Source organism: Thamnophis sirtalis, unplaced genomic scaffold (genome assembly GCF_051295495.1).
Source record: "Thamnophis sirtalis isolate CommonGarterSnake01/CBP01778 unplaced genomic scaffold, rThaSir2_p1.2 scaffold_6, whole genome shotgun sequence".
Lineage (NCBI taxonomy): Eukaryota > Metazoa > Chordata > Lepidosauria > Squamata > Natricidae > Thamnophis > Thamnophis sirtalis.
The window spans coordinates 24,762,242-24,784,267 of NW_028261386.1; the positions used below are offsets into that span (position 1 = coordinate 24,762,242).

The following is a 22,026-nucleotide window of genomic DNA, read 5'->3' on the forward strand; positions in this document are numbered from 1 at the left end:
GTCCATTTTCACAAGCACAGTCAGCTTATTGATTTCTGAATGCCACCTTTGGCCATAAAGATTTAAGCAAGGCTCTGAAAAACTGCCTGCCCCAGCCTAGCTTAAGCAACCATGTGCCTGGTCTATGACAGATTCCAAGAGGTCTGAAAGCATCAAATTCTATCCAGACACCTCATCAGGGATGCTTGAGTGAGCCACTCTGTTATTATCCTTGGAGCCAGAGGTGCGAGAGTGTTATCTCTCAAACAAAGCATGCAGTAAAAGCCTTGCCTAGATGACTGTAGGGCTGGGATGAGAGGGATGTGTGTATCTTTGTGTGTGTGTGTGCGTGCACATGTGCCATTGTTTCAGTTGCTTGAAGTGTGACAAACCCTTTCTGGGAAGGTTTCATTGGCGGGTGCCAAGGGGTATCCAGCTGTTAGGCAGTGTGTAAGTCAGGTGGCTTCTTCAGAGGGTTGGACTCACCGATACACATGTTAATGGGCTGGGGAGGTGTGTGTATCTCTCTCTGTGTGCCTTCCCTGTACATATATAAGGGCCACGCTGACAGAGAAACAGTGCAAGGTTCGGACATCGGAAGAAATCTTGGGATTCAGAGCACACCAGCAGGTAGGCAGCTTCTCAGCCAAATTGCCAGCATGTTCCTCTGTGTTCTCTTTGTCTTGGGGTACCTTTTCACATCTTGGGAATTGAGTTTCTAGCACTGCAGGAGCCTTGTTTCCCTAGCCTAGCTCTTTGCAACTGTCAGATTTCAATGGGGCGGACTGGAAAGAGGGTGTTTTGGGGGGAGTGGATTTTGGGGATTTTTCAATGACTTCCTCCTGTGTCCAAAATCCTTGTTTCACAGGGTTAAGCCTCTTCAAGATATTTTGGTGTGAGAATAGAGCTGAAAGGAAGCTGGCTAGCTGAATGTGAACTGCCCAGGATGGTTCAAACAGAATTTGTCTTTGTCAAATCAGTGTTTCCTTTTGAAAGAAAAGTAGGGACCGGGATAAGGGAGCCATGTAGAGAAATTTCATCAATTCAGAGAGGGGAAAAATATCTCTGTATGCATTGAAATGTATTAAGTATTGGTAGGCATTTGCTAATAAGATGTTTCTTGTGCTTTCCCCTCCTCCCCAGTAAGTGCTAAGTATTTATCTCGCCTCAGTCACCTTTTACTTTTCTGTTGCTCTTTTTTTTCTCGTTCCTACTAAACTATTTATTTTCCAAAACATTTGACACTGAAAATCTGTTTTGAACTGATTAGAGAAAGCGTGCGATGCTTGTTTGCTTGCTTGGTCCCTTTTCCCTCCGCTTCCTTCTCTTGAAAAGGGATTATAATGCCTCCGGGAAGATGCCTTTGTAGATTTGTTATTGCTAATCTCCCTTCGATAGAGATTCCTTTCGTTTTTCAATATTATCGTTTTCCTACAGCAAATGTTTTCATCCTGCATATGAACCAATTGTTACCTTCCTCTCCTCTCAAAACTTTTAAACTTTAGTATGAGTGCTAAAGCTGTATTCTAAGAAGTGATTTAACGAAGAACGCAGCTTTTTTTTTAAAAAAAGAGAAGCCTGCAAAAAGAACAGATTGCTACTTAAAGATACTGTGTAGAATGAACCGAAGAATCAGAGCCTTAGTTGTGTCTACAAGGCAAAGCAAAAGTTCATTGGTGTCCCTTTTTCACATCTGATTTCTCTGGAAGAGTTTTTCTATATCTCAATCTCTAATTCTAGCTTGCCACTTTCCCTGCAATGTGTAATATAAGCAATAATTATTAGTTTTACCACACAGCGAACATCGGGGTTGTTTAAATTTCTGTTGGTATCTAGAGAAATGTGTGGCAAATACAGATTGAGTGTAATTTTCAGGGCATTGTTGTGAAAGAATGCAAAGGCACCGTACTTGCCCAAATTTCAGCGCAGACTGAATTCTCACATTCCTGAATTGCATTAAAATACCATAAAAGTTTCAATGCTCTTACGGTGAAATGCAGCTCATGTTTACTATATTCCCCGTCTCCAGACACAGATAAACAAAAAACTGGATTTTTAACAGGAATTGGGCAATGCAGTCTGCAATTTTTGAGGGCATCTCAATGTAGCCTCTTTGAAATCATCATTGCCAACTTGCAAATAAATACATTGACATTTGACATGTTGATAGATTGACTCTCTGACAGACAGGAAAGCTAATTGCAGTTGCGCAGGGAGGAGAGAGAGAAATTAAATGAGGCAAGATGTAACTGGCATCATCTAAACAACATTGTGGGACCATGCCCACCTATTAACAAAACCATCTAATTTCTTTTCCAGTTCTAGTTCCATCTTCCACTTGTTTGGCATCTTGTTTGGCAATATGTACTGTATATTTTGAAAGACTTTGATATATTTTACATAGGAAAGGAGAAATACATAATTCTAGATTTCAGGATTATTTTTCAAATGCACTCCAATATAATTGAAGGCAGAATGATTTATTTCCAAGCATCTTGTGTTCAGACTGAATGGGGCTTTTTTTCCCCTGTGCTAAGAAAAAAAAACATCTAGATCAAATCGAGTCGTTTAGCAGGATAAACTGCATGCTGAATTCTTCCATAAGATCAAAGTACTTTAGCGTTCTGGAGGAAAAGGTCCTTTCGTACTGCTTCCTGACCTCCCTTGTAATTAGGTATATCAACCCTTCAAGGTAGGCTAGGTCATAAGGTCGACACTGCAGGGATTTCAGGAAAACTACTATATTGTAGCAGGGCAAAAAAAAAATAGAATCTTGAAAACTTTCCTAAGTTTCTCTCTGCTTTCTTTGATGGTAACCAAGATGAGGTTATTCTGAGTTTCTTTCTCAAACTTTCTTCATCTTCTGGACTGTGGGATCACTTCTCCAAATCCCTTCTCAAGAGTTCTTTCATATTAAGACACCTATTAATTATTTCACAGTATGTTGCTTCTGCTCCAAAGGTTGCACTCATCATTAGTAGCTACTGATGGATGCTTCCAACCAAAGCAGTCTTATCCCTTTTTTTAAAATTGACAGATTATGTGTTATTTTAGCAAATCTATACAGATTTTCTCCAGGATGATTTGGCCTTAACCTGGTATTTCTAATCTTCCAACAGTGCACCCATCATGCTGTTGCTGAATTCTTTCATCATCTTATTCCTTTTACTACTAATGTTCCGTGCCAGCAAATTCCACAAGTCAGCTATGCACTGGGTGAGGGGAAAACTCTCTTTAGTCTTCTCTGAATCCCCCTGCCACCATCTTTATTGGTTGAAGTAATACTCTTATGAATTGAGATGATAGGAAAATGTTTTCTTTTCCCACTTTATGTGCCTTTTCTGCACAATTTACAACTGTAGAAGATCACATTGATGTGACAACATTCCATCTGAGAGCAGACAAGCGCTCAGAATTACTTTAAGCATCAATTTAAATATGCTTCAGGGGTACAAATTATGACATGCCTAGCCATTTAATTGCACCTGCTGTGGGTGCAGGCTTTGTGTTTTAACTATCCTGCTAATGAAAGAGGAGAATGCTCTCACACATTTATGCACTTAATCAAAAATTATGAAAGTCAAAGAGGCAGATTCTCATCAGACTAGGAGTATATAAAATGTCCCACCAAATTTCTGTAGCCTGGATGTCCTCCAAGATGCATGGATCTCAACTTCCAGAAGTATTCAGGCAGCATGGAAATTGAAGAAAATTCTGAGGATTTAAGCCCATCTATCTGTAAGGTTCTCCCAGTGTGCAGATGTCTGGTGTATACAGTAAATAAAATAGGAGCAGGCAGAAGGCAATGGAAAAATTAACTGCTTGAGACCGTGGGGTGCAACTTTAATAAGCAATCGGCTAAAGAGGCCAAATAACTTAAGCTGATGTAAGGGAATTTCCCATATTCTTAAGGTACAGTAAATGATTGTCTCTCTGTTTGCCCACTGTGGCAATGTTTAGACAATGCACTTAACCAGGGTCATTTAACACATGATGCATTGTTTTCTTTGTGTCTTGGCTAATAATCCTCTGGATTTTTGCAGCCCATATCCAATAAAAAAAAAACCTGAAGGACTGAAGCTACATGTAGCCAATCTTGACAAATAGCCTTGCAGATCCTTAAAAATGAATGTCTTTATGGTGAAACATTCACTTCCAGGGAAGGGGGAATCCTCACCCTGTCACTTTATTACCACCTCAATCTCCTCTCACAATCTTTATACAACTTCAGCCATCCACAGATCTCCTGCTCCTTCAGTTGTCTCTGCCCATTCTTTCTTATTGCCCCCTTATACCTGCAATCACTTTCTGAGCACCCTCATGTTATCTCTTGTCATTTCAAGTCCCCAGGAGAAGATATTTTGGTAGAACCACATCACCCTCATCACTTGCTAAAGGGATGTGTAATGGAACCAAACACGTAATTCTTTCAGTTGACACTTGTTTCATTTTCCTCCCCTCCCTTTGAAGCTTTTTCCTTTACTCAAACAAATTGGTATTGATTTGGTTTGTAATCCCTTTTTCCAGATAGGTCAATGTGGCCCCCTAGTTTTCCAGTGTCATCTTCGCAATAGTCCTGTATAGCTGGTTAGGGTTAGAGAGAGAGACTCTCTGTCTGTCTGTCTGTCTGTCCGTCTCTCTGTCTGTCTGGGAGAGGGAGAGGGAGAGGGAGAGGGAGAGATAATATCCCTAACTCAGGAATATACAATAAACTTCCTGGCTTAGCAAGTAGTTGAACCATGGTTTCCATAATTACAGTCTAACTCTTTAACCATTGTACCCTAGTTAAGGACTAGTCTTCAGTCTCTACAAAATGCAATGTATGTAAATGAACTATATGTATAATAAGAATTATATGCACCTGTCTTGCTCAAAAAAAAATACTGTATATAATTATAGGAAAAATGTAAAAAAAAAAAAACCAACCCAGTATCTCTTTTTCTGTCTTACAAAGAAAATTATGTCTTTTTTCTTTGGTATTATGCCTTCAGCTGTAAGCACTTTTCAGAGGCAAAAAAGTTTTAAAAGGGAGGGCCAAAAATAGTTCAGAGGCTGCTTCTTTGAGGGTGGGTGAAACAGATGTGAGTGAAAGAAACAAATCGCATTTCTAAGTTACACTGAGTTCCTTAAGAGGAAAAAATCTTATGCAATTAAAAAGACTCAATATGCAATACTCCTGTACACTAATCAACGTTTCCCTTGGATACTGGGAAAGATGTTGTTTTATGGCCTGAGAATTTAGATAGTTGAAATCCAACCAACCCTCGTCTGATTCTAGGGGGCAGTGCTCATCTCCGTTTCAAAGCCGAAGAGCCAGCGCTGTGCAAAGTCACCTCCATGGTGATGTGGCTGGCATAACTAAATGCCGAAGGCGCACGGAACACCTTCCCACCAAAGGTGGTCCCTATTTTTCTACTTGCATTTTTTACATGCTTTTTAATTGTTAGGTTGGCAGAAGCTGGGATAAGTAACAGGAGCTCACTCCATTAGGCAGCACTAGGGATTCGAACTGCCGAACTGCCAACCTTTCTGATCGACCCAACCAACCTAGAGAACACCAAATTATGAAAAGCTGCTCTCACCAAAATGACTAACAATGTTACAAACAGAATTACCCTTATTTGCAGGGCCATACTTTGGGGAGGGGGGTGAAGGCAAGATGTTGACTTCATGCAGTTGAATCCCCCACCTTGCTGTTTTTTTAATATGCCGAATCATTGGCCTGCTTTACTAATTTGATGAAGTGTTCCTGTTATTCCCACTATACAAACCAGGAACAAAGACAAGAAGAGACATTTACTCTGAGCATTTGAATTCATAACAGTGGAAAGGGGGCTGTTAATGCCAATTTGAGTTTCGTGTCCACAGGTCAAACCTGCAATATTCCTAATTAAGGCTAGTAAAGATTCCAATCTAGGCTAGATCTCCGGTCTCCAGGCCTCGATCTCCAGTTTCCTAGCTAGACAAACCAGGCTGACTTGGTTTAAAGCAGCTTTCAAATTGCTGGGTGAGGCAGAACCAGACAGGAACCGGAAAAGATCATGTTAGGGACAAAGAACAGAAACATAAACCATCATTCCTCTCCTCCATAGTTGGGTTCACTTTAAGATCTGGATTTAAGAAACAATTCAGAAAAAGGTCTGAAAAGTTCTTAGAATAAATGCTTAGTTTCTAGTATCTCCAGGTCAGTTCAATAATCCTCCAATTATGGATACTGAATACATCTAGGAAATGTATCAGCCTAGATCAGTGTTTCTCAACCTTGTCAACTTGAAGATGTCTGGACTTCAACTCCCAGAATTCCCCAGCCAGCATTCGCTGGCTGGGGAATTCTAGGAGTTGAAGTCCAGACATCTTCAAGTTGACAAGGTTGAGAAACACTGGCCTAGATCACAGGTGTCAAACTTGCAGCCTCACATTACTATCAAGTGATGTTTCCCATTCATGGAACTGGGATGGGCGTGGCCTGGTGTGATGCATCTGGCCCATGGACCACCAGTTTGACACCCCTCAAGATGCTTTCCCACCCCTTAATATTTGCATAGCATTCAGAACATGAAAAGCACTTGCTTTTAGCACCTGTAAAATAAATCAGATGGTATTACTATACTCTATACTGCAATGGAAAATAAGACTAAGAGTCTAATTTCTATATAATGAGTTTGGAATAAATAGTAGTCAAGAGCAGGGGCTTCCTGTTTCCAACCCCAGGCTCTTACTCTACTTCCTAGCAGGGTTCCTACAACACATGGTATGCTTCCTTTTGACTAAGCGGGAATTCTCCGTTCCTGGTAAATAAGTCATACTCAATAGCTTAATGTACTACTATGTGAAGCTAGTCAGTACTGATTTATTTAATAAGTCATGGTTAAGCAAATCATAGTTCAATATGTGGAATAAATACAGTTAGTATTAAAGCAACTTCCAACCTATTCACTTAAGACATGTGTTAGCTATGCTTACGGGAACACATCTGCAATAGCTGGTTGACAAAGAAACAAAGGCAGCAGTGTTCCTTCACTTTTGTCCTATCTTATTTGTGGAAACTGTAAACTAACTGGCTGAGACTTTCCTAGGCAAGGTTCAACAATCTGACTCACCAGCAATCATAAAAAGACAGGTTAGAGTCTGGCTGGGTGGAATGAAATGGAAGAGGAGTACACATCATGAAGAAAATTTGATTGTTGAGAAACAACTGCAAAGTCATAGATCCTCTCTTCCTCCTCCTTTAAATTTCAAGGGGTCAGGACAGAAACTGTAAAGAAGGAACAGTCTTACTTTGGGTTTTAATTTATGCTCCATTGGCTTCCATTATACAGGATTGAGGTTCTGGACAGTATTTTGTTCACAATGCTTGGAAAGTGTTGATTGGTCTTCTCAAACATGGACTACTGAATGCCTGAAAGTGATTCTGTGTGCGTGCTAAAAATTGTCAGCCAGTCTCTATGTGCAGCTCAAATTTTGACATTCAATGTCTTAAACAGCTTGAGTGTGACTATTTAATGGTTTTTTGAGCTTGAATGGACCACAGAGGATGGTAGAGGACAGGAAGGCCTGGAGAAATGTTGTCCATGGGGTTGCGATGGGTCGGACACCACTTCGCAACTAACAACAACAACATTTAATGGTTTTTGCCGTGTGTGTGTGTGTGTGTGTGTGTGTGTGTGTGTGTGTGAGAGAGAGAGAGAGAGAGAGAGAGAGAGAGAGAGAGAGAGAGAGAGAGAGAGAGAGAGAGAGAGAGAGAGAGAGAGAATTATTTGTTCAGTACTCCATTTTTGCATGACCAATAAACTGCACTTTTCCTCCAGATATTTTTTTTACTCTGAATGCATGTTTGTTCCATCATAAGCTTAGAAAATTTTTTTTTGATAAGCTGGTTTGGATGATGTTTTTTTTCCAAAATGACTTGTTGCAAACTGCCTGAGCACCTAAAAACTAGGAAAAATGTGATACACTCTCCAGTGACAATAATCACAAGAGGACTGTTTTCACATGGAAAAAAATCAGTGAATTTATGTTTATTGCAAATATCAGGCTTACAAACCCTGCTTTGGCAATTCCTTTCTCATTTGTACTTTGTCCTGCTGTGTCTATAATGAAGGTCAGAAAGTGAGACTGGGGAATCAGCCCAAGGTTTGAGGTGATTGGAAATAATTTTGCAAAAGTGGACTTTCAGAAGTTAAAAAAGTGATTGATGGAAAAGGCAATGCTTTTAGCATTTTAGACGCCCCCATAGGAGCTCATTCAACTCGATTTAGTTAATGCTGGCAGTTAGACTGAAGAATGCAAGTGTTGAAGGGGGTTTGAACAGCATTTGGTACTTGCAAGGCAATTGTTGTGAATGTATGTTCAGACGATTCAAATTTACTTACCACATATGTTTTAATCTTCCTTGTATTCCTGGGGAATTAAAAGGAGTGGAGGTGATCCACTAATCAAGTAAGCTGTTTCTATTCTTCTAATGCATTTACTTACAAGCTCAATTGGAATTCAATTAACCTGTTAGAAACAAATTATCTCTCTTTGGAGATTTGCCCAAACCAAAAACTGGGCTTCCTCTTCAGGAAGTAGCATAGCAACTGCAGTCTTTGCATACTTTTGTGTACTTTTACTAGCAAGTGAAACCTAAAGTCCTACTGATATGCTAAATGGTTTTTTTTCCCTCTCTCTCTCTAGTAAATGGATTCGCAGCTTGTACTATTTTTATTCCAGGGCGGTCCTTTGGTGATCACAGATAAGATGAGATGAAGATTTAATTGCTACAATCATAATTTGCTCCACGACTTCAGGATGAGGCATCACACATTATAAACAGACTTTTTCTGTTCTCCAAGTAAAGGAAGAGATTATAGCACAGGGGTAGAAAATGAAGCCTTGCTTTTTGAAGACTTAGAAAGATGGGCATTTGAAGAGCCAACAGATTGGCTAAGCTCCATTTTATCTTCTTTGGAAAAGTCCTTACGTAGCCTTAGTAACCTAAGCTGATCAATGGGAATGGCAAAACAGTGTTCCTACAAACGTAATTGCTCTCACACCACATTTGGGGGAAGGCTGCCTCTTCTTACAATGGGCTCTTGTATTGTACCTTGTGTTGCAACATATACATGTTAGCTTTTTCTTAAATTAAGAAAAAATATTACAGAGTAGCAAGTCGCTGAAAAGGCGAAGCAAGCTGGAACTGCATAACTCATAGCTGTACACTTGGGCTATACACTAAATAGAGAAGTTCAAACAAAGCCAAACCAGCAGATGGCAGGGAGGATACAGTACATTTCTGAACTGTTGACAAGATAACTCCAGAAGTGTGTCTACAACATTAGACTTAAAGCATGTGAGCAAGCAAAACTGAAACCATATCTCACCCTGGTCTATGGAGAAATTGTCTTCCATCAAACTGGTCCCTCGTGCCAAACAGATAGGGGGCTGTTGCTATAAAAGATAGACTTGTAGAGATCCATGCAACACTCTGCACTGGACCGGGGCCCAGAAAATTCAGGTTCAAATCTGTCTTCAGCTATGGCTGCTCACTGGATGACTGTAGATCAGTCTTTATCTTTTGGTCAAACCTACCTAACAGGTCATTTGTTGTAAAGATTAATTGGAAGAGGAAGAAATGCCATGAAAATCAACTTCAGCTCTTGGAGGGAAAGATAAATTTACCCTCCATTGGTGATAATCTCTTCCCATCTACATGGACACAACTATCCAATTTTCTCAGCAATAATCCAAAAATAGTTAAGTCACTGCAGTGGGACAAAAATACAGAACAGTGCAGCTACTATGCTCTAGGAAGAACATGTGTCCATTGATCACGGTTACTCAACTCTATCATAAAGCCAGAGGGCATTATTTGAAGCAAGAGTGCCAAAGATCACAGCTCTGGATAGCTATTTCTGTGATTGTATTTTTTTAGTCATCTATTTCAACAAGACTTATTCCCAAGTAAGTGCCCTGGATTGCAATAAGGAATCTAAGCCTACAAATGCTTAGTCAGAATTAAGGGTTGTTTAGATTTACTCAGAGGATGGAAATCTGGCAGCAGATAAGGCTTATCTGTGCTCAAACAACCGGCTAAGCCATTGCAGAATATTAATAAGCTGTACATAACAGGGGATGAGATAGCACCGCAGTGCAGTTTCACCATAATTTATGGGCCATGCTTGCATGACATGCCAAAACACAGATTAACTAGCCATATTTTAGGCTGGGGACCTGGGGGAAGCCTCCAGCCTAGCTTGGCCAACCATGGCTAGATTATATTCAGTGTTTGGTATCGAGCCAGAAAATCTAGTTAGCTGGTAATGTGAGGTTCAGTTAAGCATAGCTAAACATGCTGTACAGTAGAAACACAGCCTCCTGGCATAGGCACCTACTTTCAAAAGGTAGGGCCCAGTTTCAAGCAGGTTCGTAGAGGCTTGAAAGCTGTAGCCAAATAGCCCAGTTCCTCAGATCTTTCCTCTCAGTTAAATAGTCTTCGTAGATTGTAGAATCCTAAGCAGAAAGCAATGCTTCAATTTCAGAGTAATTACAGTGGCACAGTTATTACTGAAATAGCTGGCAAATGGAGATGCATAACCATGGAAATTATTCCCAGAAAATCTGCTTTTGTCCAGCCAAACTTTTGGGGGGGGAGTTCCAATTAGTTTTCTTAAGTAGAGGGCTGGTGAATATCTGAGCTGCAATTCTGGTTGCCTCATTGTTACACTGCCGGCATTAACTTGTCTGCTGAAATGTATTTAAAGAAGTCTGTGAATAGCAGGCAACATATTTCGTAATAACTGTAAGAGAGGGCTGGGCTGTGAGGAGATTGGCAGATTTCCATGGAATTGGTGAGAAGAATGCATTAAATTAGACACACTCTATGGACCTAGCCCAGTCCACATGGTCATTCCTACATCAGCTCCACTGAATAAATCAAGCTCCCATTCAGTTCAGCAATATTCAAGGAGAATAACTTTCTGAAACCAGAACAGTTGGGGGACAGGTTGTCTCCTTATAGCATTTCACAATCCCTGTGATTAACCAACCTACACTAATATTTTAGTGTAGTTTATCTAAATCCAGCAATTATAGTTAACTAGTCAGTTGATACCCATGCTTTGCTATGGAACTATGTGATCGAGCTTGATAAATTGACAGTTAAAGCTTGAACATTAATGAGTAATTATGACTCCCCTCTCCCCTTCTCTCCCTCAGGCTTGCCCCACAGAAGCCTCTCTTCTTCTATTCCCCCCTCTCTCCCTCAGGCTGGCCCTATTGATCCTCTCCTATGCCCTTCTCTCCCTCAGGCTTGCTGCACAGAGGCCTCTCCTATCTTATCCCCTTCTCTCCCACAGTCTAACTCCTTAGCATTAAGAGTGTTTTTCAGGTGGAAAGTGGGAGTAGAATGTCTAAACTCTCAGCCCTGCAGGGCAGATGAGTCATGCACTGGCCATGCCCATGCCCAAGTGGCAGTTGGAACAGAGTTCTTTTCAGGTGGGGAGGGGGAGTAGAACATCAAACTCCTTAGCATCAGAGCATGTTGATAATGATATAAAAATACTAATGATCTGATGGTCATTTCAAAAAATCCTTTGTTAGCAAGCACCTAGAAGCCAAGAGGAACATATGTGCCAAATTTCAAGTTTATAGGCTTTACGGTTCTGGAGATTTTGTAATGATGCATGAGTGGTATTTCGCTTTGTGTGTGTGTGTGTGTGTGTGTGTGTGTGTGTGTGTGTGTGTGGAGAGAGAGAGAGAGGGAGGGAGAGAGATATATATATTTAGGGTTTGGTGTGCTGTGCAAACCTCAAGCAATTATATTAGGTAAAATAATGTTAAGATAAGCATGGGTTGGCATGTCCTTCTGACAGTCTCCATCAAGCTTTATGGACACCCTCACCTTTTGCTATAAGTTTTTATGCTAGATACATTGAACGAATAGCAAAAATCCACTTACTGCTAGAATAACAGGAGGATCTTAGTGTTCATGGCAGTTTTCAATGAACTGAAAATATAATACCCCAAAGGGTTTATAATCCAAAATAGACAAATGGAAAAGGAATTACTTGTATTTAAGCTCCAAAGGAATAGACATGATGTGTGTTGGTTGAAAAAGTTGGGTGTTGGATTTTATGAAAGCAAGGGAGGTGGCAGTGGCACTTTCAAGGATCTAGAGCAGTTCCAGATGTAAGTATGATCAAGTGGAAATCTTCAAAGAAAGACAAAATTGGATGCCATATTGACAAATATTCAAATGTAATAGAATGAGGATCCTGTGACTCTCCCGAGGTTGCTGAACACAACTGCAACCTCCAACTTTACTAACTATTTGTCATGTTCACTTCCACACAAACTTGGAGTTCAGCACCTTCTGAAGAGCTTCAGAATGAAGATTAGACTAGAAGAGGAACAAAATAAGCCCTAGGCCAGTGTTTCTCAACCGTGGCGACTTTAAGTCCTGTGGACTTCAACTCCCAGAATCCCCCAGCTGGCAGTTGAAGTCTACAGGACTTAAAGTCACCAAGGTTGAGAAACACTGCCCTAGGGAAAGTTTCAAGGAAATTTACAGAAATCCGTTGCCACAGGAAGAGACCAAAACATTGCAGACAGAGTCACAGTCACAATCACCTTTAATCAGTAACAGCGTGTCTGCACGGAGTGAAATGAAATTATAGTTAGCACTGTAGTGTTCTACCCGCCATCTGATTAAGAGGCCTCAGACCATCCCACCCCTCGCAGGGAGTTTATTAGGGCCAGAAATTACTCTTCCACATTCCCTTCATGGCCGCTGCTGTTCTGGGCCAGACTCTGTTGCCGCTGTTTCCAGCTTGCATGATGCCTCATCCAAACCCCTCCGTGAGACCTTTATTACCCACTTCCATAACCGCTCCTTGCACCAGTAGCTTAACAGATTAACAGAATTGGAAGGGACTTTATAGGTCATATAGTCCAACCCTCTGCCCAAGCAGGAGACCCTACACCATTTCTGATAAATGGCAGTCCAATCTCTTCTTTTTTATTATTATTATTATTATACATTTTTATTTTTAAACAAACACAAACAAAACATGTAACATAAAAACATCTTCAATTACATACAGTGTGTCAATTGGTTACAGGGTTTCTGTGCGTCCTCCATAGTCATCACTTAAACTTTATCTAAAATCACATATTGTCAATCAAACATATTTGCATACATTACCATTATAGTACTCCATTTGTTTTATCACTATTGTTTCTTCATTTTAAACAAGATATTCTAAATATGGATTCATTTATATTATGATAATTCATCATATCATCTTCAATATATCCAATAATAAAGTATTTTATGTCCTATTCTAAGTCATTCCATTATTATAATATTGATAACATTCTCTAATAATTTTCAATTCCATGTTCTTTCCATTATTAGTATCATCAATCCAATACATATGTATACAATCGCCATGACCATCAAACACTCATTGGGTATAGCAATTATTACATCCTTTTTATATGAGACATACTAAATTTAAAGTAAATTTTATATTATGGCATTTCATTACATCATCCTGAAATCATCCAATGCTATTACATCTTTATATTCTATTCTATATAGAATTATTTATCTTTTATTTAAAAAAAGCTTTTCAACTTCATCTTCATAGTCCCAGTTATAATTTATATAAAATTTCATATTATCAATCTAGTATATATAAATGCATTATCATTGATAATCATTTATTTGACTATAACTGTTATTACTTTGTCTTCTACATAATACTCAAAATTTAACTAAGTTTAACTTAATTTTATTGTAACATTTCATTTCATCATCCTGTATCCTTCCAGCAGTAGTGCAGTCCAATATCTCTTGCCATTTGTAGAATCTGTATTCTAAGTGTTTTCTTGATAAGTCTTATGTGGACTTCTCTTAACAACTTGTTGTTCATTCCATATCTTATAGAGGCTCAAACCCTCCATCTGTTCCTTCCATCAGCTTGCCTTTAGTTATCATTGGTGCTTCTGCCAAAATTACACTCATTGCTTTTGCCAAATTTTGTCCCCTTTCTTCATCTATGTTTTGAAGCATGAGATAGAGTTCCAGTTCATCTATTCTCCTTTCAGTATTCCACATGTATCATTTCCCTCCACTCACAGTTTGCTATCAATGTCAACAATCTTCTTATCACTTTGTTCATATTTTTCTGGAGCCGAGGTGGCGCAGTGGTTAAATGCAGCACTGCAGGCTACTTCAGCTGACTGCAGTTCTGCAGTTCGGCTGTTCAAATCTCACCGGCTCAGGGTTGACTCAGCCTTCCATCCTTCCGAGGTGGGTAAAATGAGGACCCGGATTGTTGTTGGGGGCAATATGCTGACTCTGTAAACCGCTTAGAGAGGGCTGAAAGCCCTATGAAGCGGTATATAAGTCTAACTGCTATTGCTATTGCTATTCTGTAATTTTTTGAACTCTTATCTTCAAATTTCATCATTGTTTCATTAATATTCTGAACTCTTCCCTCCATTCTTTCTGTTCTTTGTTCTATAACCTCCAGTCGCTTTTTAATTCTTTCTGTGCTTATTAGGACTTTTTGAGTTTCTAGCATAATTCTTTGCAATGTAAATTCCTTTTCTTCTTCATATTGCGCCATTTTTCCAGGTTGTAAACACTGCCACTAAGACATTCAAAACGTTTTGCTAGGTTTCAAATAAATTCAGTGTAATCTTTCAAGTCAAGGCTTTCTCTTTATTCCAAAAGACCACCTGTATAAACAAGACATGTTTTCTCTGTGTCCCTTTCGATAAACAAAGCCAACAGCCTTGAGATATCTGATGTAACCAAGCCTCCAGCCTCTAGATGGCAGCATTACTTCTTTTTCTTCTACTTTTATCTCTCTCTTTAAGCTCCGAGTTTAGGAAGTGAAAGGGAAAAAAAGCTTTAAAATGCTTAAAAGTTACGATCAGCTGAGCATTGAGAGGAAAGAGATTTTGAATCCACAAATACAGATAATAGGGAAAAATAGAAGAAGAAGGAAAAAGAAGACCAGTCCAATTTAAAAGTAAGAGGCATTTGTAAAATGTTCCATCCAAAGAAAAGAAATGGAATTAAAGGGAAAAAAACACAATAGTTTTAATTCAGGCTAATTCGCTGCTTACTCTCTTCTATTTTCAATTTTAATTTTACTCAAAGTCTTTTTTGGGTTTTCTCTTCTCTAATAGTGAAATTCATCTCACCAATGTCGACACACTCTCTCTCCTGCCCTGCTTCCATTTCAGGGGGCTGTCCCAACCTTCTGCAGTTTCATTAGCTGCTTCTCTTGTAGCTGGAAAAAAAACACTTCTCCTGGCTCAATCAGGGGCTTTGCGATGCTCCTGAGATCAGCAGGATGTACCCTTCTCTATCACCGTCTCTATGGGATGGTTTAGGTCCAAAAAGGACCATCCAGCAGCAGAGATATCGACAGCAGTCCTGGAGCCCCAAGATTGCATGTCGTGTCATAGCGACATCAGCCCTGCCCTCCAGCAGTCCAATCTCTTCTTGAAAGTCTCAAGTGATAAAGCTCCCACAGCTTCCAAAGGCAAGCTGTTCCATTGGTTGATTGTTCTCACTGTCAAAAAATTTCTTCTTATTTCTAGATTGAATCTCTCCTTGGTCAGTTTCCATCCCTTATTCCTTGTCCAGCCTTCAGGTACTTTGGAAAATAGCTTGACCCCTTCCTCTCTGTGGCAGCCCCTCAAATATTGGAACACTGCTATCATGTTTCCCCTAGTCCTTCTCTTCACTAGACTGGCCATGCCCAGTTCCTAGATATTTATATCCTTGTGCACAAATACCTGTGGATTTGTTGTTTTCTAGGTATAGAACTTTGAATTTATCTCAGTTACATTTCAGGCTATTTTTTTAGCCCATTTCTTGAACCCATGAAGAACATTATGAAGAACATTATAATCATACTATTTATGTTTTCTAAGGTATTAGTTATCCCACTCAATTTTATGTCACCATGAAAGTATTCCGTCCAATTCTTTATCTAAGTCATCAATACAAATATTTATTTATTTATTTATTTATTTATTTATTTATTTATTTATTTATTTATTATTAATTAGACTTATATACCGCTTCATGGGGCTTTCAGCCCTCTCTAAGCAGTTTACAATTTTTTTTAGCAAATTGAGTCAGCAACTTGCCCCCACAGTCCGGGTCCTCATTTCACCCACCTCGGAAGGATGGAAGGCTGAGTCGACCTTGAGCCGGTGAGATTTGAACCGCTGAACTGCAGATCACAGTCAGCTAAAGTGGCCTGCATACTGCACCCTAACCACTGCGCCACCTCGGCTACTATAATAGAGAACTCCTATAATAGAGAACCTTGGGTAATCATTGCCCCCCACCCCCATTGAGTCTTCAATGTCATGTGAAATCATTGAAGAGGCCTCTGAATACAATTTTCGTGACAGCTGGGTATACATTTACTTGTGATACCATCCTACCCTTAACTGCTAAATCAGAATGTAATGATGTATGTAAAGCACCTTCTAAGGTGCTTTATTGAAGTCAAGATATCATGTGTGCAGGTATGTGAGAGAATTATATTGATTTTGTATACAACCCAGATTCTTTTAGATAGGGTGATATATAAATGTTGCTAGATAAACGATACCTGACCACACAGGAGATAACATTGGTCTTGCAAGATTTATTCTTGACAAATCTATGCTGACTTCCAGTAATTTTCTTCAAGGTGCTTATTGATAAAATCTCATTATAACCTGCTCTAGAATCTGCACAGGCACTGATGTGGGCTGGTTGGCTTGATTGATCTTTTGTTTCCCTCCATTTTGAACCTAGGAGACATTCAGCTCTCAATGCTTTCATCACGATATCATAGTGTCATGGTGCAATTTCCACTTCGGGGAAGCACATCGTGATGCACTTAGAAAAGACGTCACAATGATGCAATTGCATCGATCTGACTCCCTTTATCTCTCCCCACCCAAGAGATGCTGCTGTGGACATTTAAAGATAAGAACATTTGCTCACCAGCTAGTGCCAAGATTTCTTAAAGAAATTTACATAAGGAGTTGGTTAGAAAATTAACTTCGAGATCCTAGGGTCTGAAGTCATTTGAAATAAAGAAATAATCTTTGACCCTGTTTGTTCCCATCTCAATCCAGCCCTTCAGTTTGCTCTTCACAATTTCTTGGTGCAAGACATAACTTTCTGTTGGAGATGACAGAACCACAAATAGGGTAGAGTAGCTCTTCCTTTTCTTCGTTGCTTATTAACATTTTTCCATTTTTATTCGCTAGATCTTTTTTGTCTTAAACACATCTAAATAAGCCTTTTTTGTTATTCCTAACATCCTTTGCTAACTTATCTCAGTCTGAATTTTCTTGGCACCAGTTCTATAGTTCTGAACTACCTATGCATATTATTTCTTTGTAAGTCCCCCGCATTCAGCACCATTGTAACATTGAACAGTTGCTGAATGAGTAGTCATTAAGCAAGTCTTCTTTTTCTCATTCTTAGCCTTACCTAATTGGGTTTTTTCAATATGACATAGAATGAATGTTTTCCATCTTTCCCTGTTGTAAGTCTTGTCGTCTACACAATTTGTGTGAGTTTAGCAACAATTGCTGCAGTGGCTGGAATTTGCCCAGCTCCTATTGGCTCTTTTCACTGCTGTAAACACAGCTATTCAATCACTGCAACTTCTCTCTATGACCTTTTTTTCTTTCTGCTGGAATGAGATAACACCTGAAGAGGCCACTATCTCTAGAAGTGGTAGGCCAGGATGTCACTATAACAACCTATCTGTCTGAGAGACCTTGCTGTGTAGCTTTCTCTAGGGGGTTTGGCCCTGCTTTAAGAATTTAGAGTTCTGCTTTGCCTGATATCATCAAAGTACCAGCAGATTGATAAAGAAGGGAATAGCCCAGGATCTTTCTAAAGTGACCTGTCAGTGTTCTGTGATATACACTTTTTCCTATATGGGTCTGAGAAGCAGTTACATCAGCATCATTATTCTCTGTCACAGTACATGCTCTTTGTTGATACAGCTGGCTTCCCATAAAGACTTGAAAACCTGGTTATTCCCCCAGCACTGGAATTCTCAGATGCAAAGAGTAGGACCATTTGTAAGGTTATAGCGTAGAAGATTTATTCAAGCCTATGTACAAGCATCTGGTTAATTAAATTTCAATATTAAACTAGCACCAGATAAGGGTCAAGAGAACTCAGGAGGCATTGGACTTGGAGAGCTTCTGGGAACACAACAATTCTAAACTGAAGATGCACTTAACTCTGCCTCCCTAGCTCTGCCTGATCTTCTACAGGACCAGAGCATTGTTGAGCTTGTACTGTCATGGTTTCGGGATTGGAATATGCCTGTGTCTTGGCCTTGGTTCTGCTATGTTATGGCATGTTTCTGTGTTGTTGTCTTTAGTTATGTTGTTTTGAAATTTTTAACCAAATGTTAGCCATCCAGAGTTGCTATTTGCAGATTAAATGGCCATGTAAATCTGTAAACATATGCCCCCTCTCCCAGGCTAAATTAGGGGAAACAGGTGCATTCCTTGCTTGGGCAGTGATTGGAAAGTTGCCCTGTGAGGAATCTGACTCCCTGGATTTCAGATCCTCCAGCAGCCAGGACACAATGGACAGGAGAGGTAGCTATGATTGTGTGAGAAACTCCCACGGGGATCAGAAGCACTGTAGTAGAGGTGCCCAGTTGGTATTGCTATCTGGAGGCTTTCAGGGACCGGAAGGGAAAAAAAGAAGCTCATACTAAACTCTAGCAAGAGAAAATTGCTGTACATCTATAGATATCAGGGTTAGCTGATGGTGTCAGAATTAATAATTAATTTTGATGTTATAATGCTCCTCCTGAAGAAGCTGATCTGTGACTTGGGGAGTCTTCCTGGAATCAGGGTTCCTGCCCGAACAGCAGGTGGAGACCATGACCCAGAACACATTTGTCCAGCTTTGCCCTACTAGACTAGAAGGCTCTAGCAACTGTAATATATAGCAATAGCACTTAGACTTATACACTGCTTCACTGGACTTTTACAGCTCTCTCTAAGCGGTTTACAGAGTCAGCATATTTCCCTCAACAATCTGAGCCCTCATTTTACCAACCTCAGAAGGATGGAAGACTGAGTCAACCTTGAGCCTGGTGAGATTCAGTCTGCAGGCAGCCGGCAATCAGCAGAAGTAGCCTGCAGTACTCCATTCTAACCACTGCACCACGGCGGCTCTTATATATGCCCTAATGACTTTGCAGGTTGGGTGGTGCAAATGAGTTTTATGTGGGTTTGCTTTGGAAGATGACTAATGATACAAAATGCCACAACCAGACTTACACTGCAAACTCATGGCCATCTTGAGGTAGATGCATTGGCTACTGTTAAGTTTCAAAGTACCTATTCAAAGTGCCTATTACATCTTTAGAGTTCTATATTGTGGTGCTGGTGTGTGTGTGGGGGGGTGTATGTGTTGTTTTGGTGCTTCCTCCACTCTCTGAAGGATAAATGTATCCGCATGCCAAGTTTGGACTTTCTTGGAAGGACCGTTTTTGGTAGTGTGTTTATTAATAAATGCCTCCCAGCACTGTAATTTCATCCCACTTGGAGACATCTGCAGTTTGTTTATGTAAGTCCGCATCTTCTGCTTGATTGGGCAGACTGGAGTAGATATCAACAATGGTATTGATTGAGTTTGTTTCTGCACTAAGTTTCACCCAAATGCTAGCTGCAGAATTACCAGGTTTGTTCATTTTGCTTTCAGAGTAGAAACAGCAATTTTTAACATGTGATATTATTCCGCCTCCATTTCTTTTGCTTCTGATTTTTGTGAACACATTATGACCTTTTGTTGCTATATTTCAGTCATGGGAATATCCCAACCAATTCCAAATGCTTCTAGATAATGTGGTTTCTTTCCCAACCCAGTGTCCTTCCAATATATTAGATTACAACAGTCTAATGGTTAGACTCTAGCCCTGGAGTGTCAAACTCGTGGCGTCATGGCGGCATTACATGATGTATCATGACTTTTTCCCCCTTCGCTAAACCGGACATTGGCGTGGCCAGTGCATGACGCATCCTTCCCACGGGCCGCAAGTTTGACAGCCCTCCTCTAACTATTCTAAGGAATGGTTTTCTAATGCATCTGAGAATGGCTGCTATAGATTGTAGGTTCTCAAGGTGATTTGCAAAAGCAGAATTTTAAAGCAACGAATGACTACAGAAAACCAATGTTAATATACCTTAGGAGTAGTTATCATAGCCTCAGTGGAGCATAACTGCAGGCTACAGCTGTTGACTTTTTCTATTAAAGACATGGGAACTCTGTCAGTAAGAAAGGTGACAAATTGAATGCAGCTGGTGGACTTCAAACGAATGACCACAGGGGGTGTTTCCTGGATTCTTCAGTATCTCTAGTAAGGTTATTGATCTTTATCCAAATGACATTTACTCCTGCCCCTCATTACATTAACTGCAAGAAAGTAAATTCAATAATTACCGCCAAATCCTTTTTAATCTATTTTAATCAAATCTATCCAACTAACCCTTCCTATTACGGTCTGTGCCTCCCTTAGTCCAAAAGTTTGGGATAAGCAAAGGATTATGATAGCCTAATCACTAATGATTAAATAATCCACTTAAGAACTGCAAAAGTTCAGAAAAACAATCCAATGACATCAAAGAGTTGGTTTTTGTATTTTTTTGCTGCCAGATGTTGCAGTTCAAGGATAGGAGACTTGCCTTATTCCAATCTGGTGGTTTCCAGATATGTTGGAATTATAAATCTTAGAATGCCCTAGGCCAGGGGTGTCAAACTCACATCATCATGGCAGCATCATGTGACATATCAGGAGTTTTTCCCCCTTCGCTAAACTGGGCATGGATTTGGCCACGCATAACGCATGCAGCCCATAGACCGGGAGTTTGACTGCCTTGCCCTAGGCAGCATAACCAAAAATGAAACTGGCTGTAGGAAAACTGGTTTGACCATAACATTCTCCCTGGTATAAGCTATTACTAAAAAATTTCAAGTCTTCAGAAAAAGGAGATTCCAAATCTGACTTTTGTTTGTTTATTTAAAGAGGGGGGGGGGTATTTTTCTTTCCACACCTATTCCGTTTCTTATTTTGGTGAAGAAAATTGAAAAATTGGGTCACTGAATTATGGCACATTGTCACCAGATTTTGGCAGAGTGGTCTGGACAGTTTTGGAAGGACACGCAGTCTGAGTCAGAGGCTGCTCATCCATATTTATAATTGCAGGGGATGTTTATAGTACAAAATTCTATAAGCTGCTCCTCATGGGATGCTTTGAGGTCATACCAGAATACACCAGTAGATGTTACCTTTTAGGAATGCTGGAGAATATTATTAAGGTTATTAAGGTATTCTGCAACATTTGAAAGGAAATCTATGGGTAATTGAACAGAGACCCCCCATGTGGAAGGTAGTTTGGATGTATAAAATATCCCATTGTTGAGAATTAAATTATCTATTGGGACCTGTTAGACATAACCAGTTCTATGAGCCTCCTTGGAAATATTATCTTGGTTTTGCATTTATCAGCAGATAATAGTCCTGCTTATTAGCTCTTTGCATCATAATGCAGTCAAAGGGAATTGAGTAGATTTTAGTTGTGTTTTTTATTGTTCTCCATTTAAACCTTTTCACATGTGCCCAAAACTAGGAGTTCCAACTTAGCTTTAACTGACAAGCAGCAGATGATGAAGATGTTGTTGGTGATGATGATTAAAAGCAGTCAGAACCCAAATTGTCAATATTCTCATTTATACTTCATCCTTTACTTGAACTACCATTTACAAATTGTCTTGCCTCTCTGGATCATTCCAGCTGTTGTCAAAACAATTATTTCTTTTGGCACATAAGTGGGAGATGCAATGGATTCTTTTTTAGAAAAGATTTAGCTTATGAGTAACACTGAATTTTAATGAAGCAGAAGAAGAATCAAATGTACAAAACAGTGTATCAGGTAGAGAAAGTGGATAGAAGTGGAGCAATAGATATTAATTAGAAGGAGAACATAAAATTTGCAATC

General features: G+C 39.7%; 1 protein-coding gene across 1 annotated transcript in view; it reads left to right on the forward strand.

Moving 5' to 3' along the window:
• The first annotated feature begins 446 nt into the window (after positions 1-446).
• PNOC (prepronociceptin) overlaps positions 447-22,026 on the forward strand; it is a 41,735-nt gene continuing 20,155 nt past the window's right edge. Inside the window, exon 1 of the mRNA XM_087719101.1 lies at positions 447-609. The gene's annotated coding sequence lies outside the window, so the exon portion shown is untranslated. The remainder of the gene's footprint in view (positions 610-22,026) is intronic.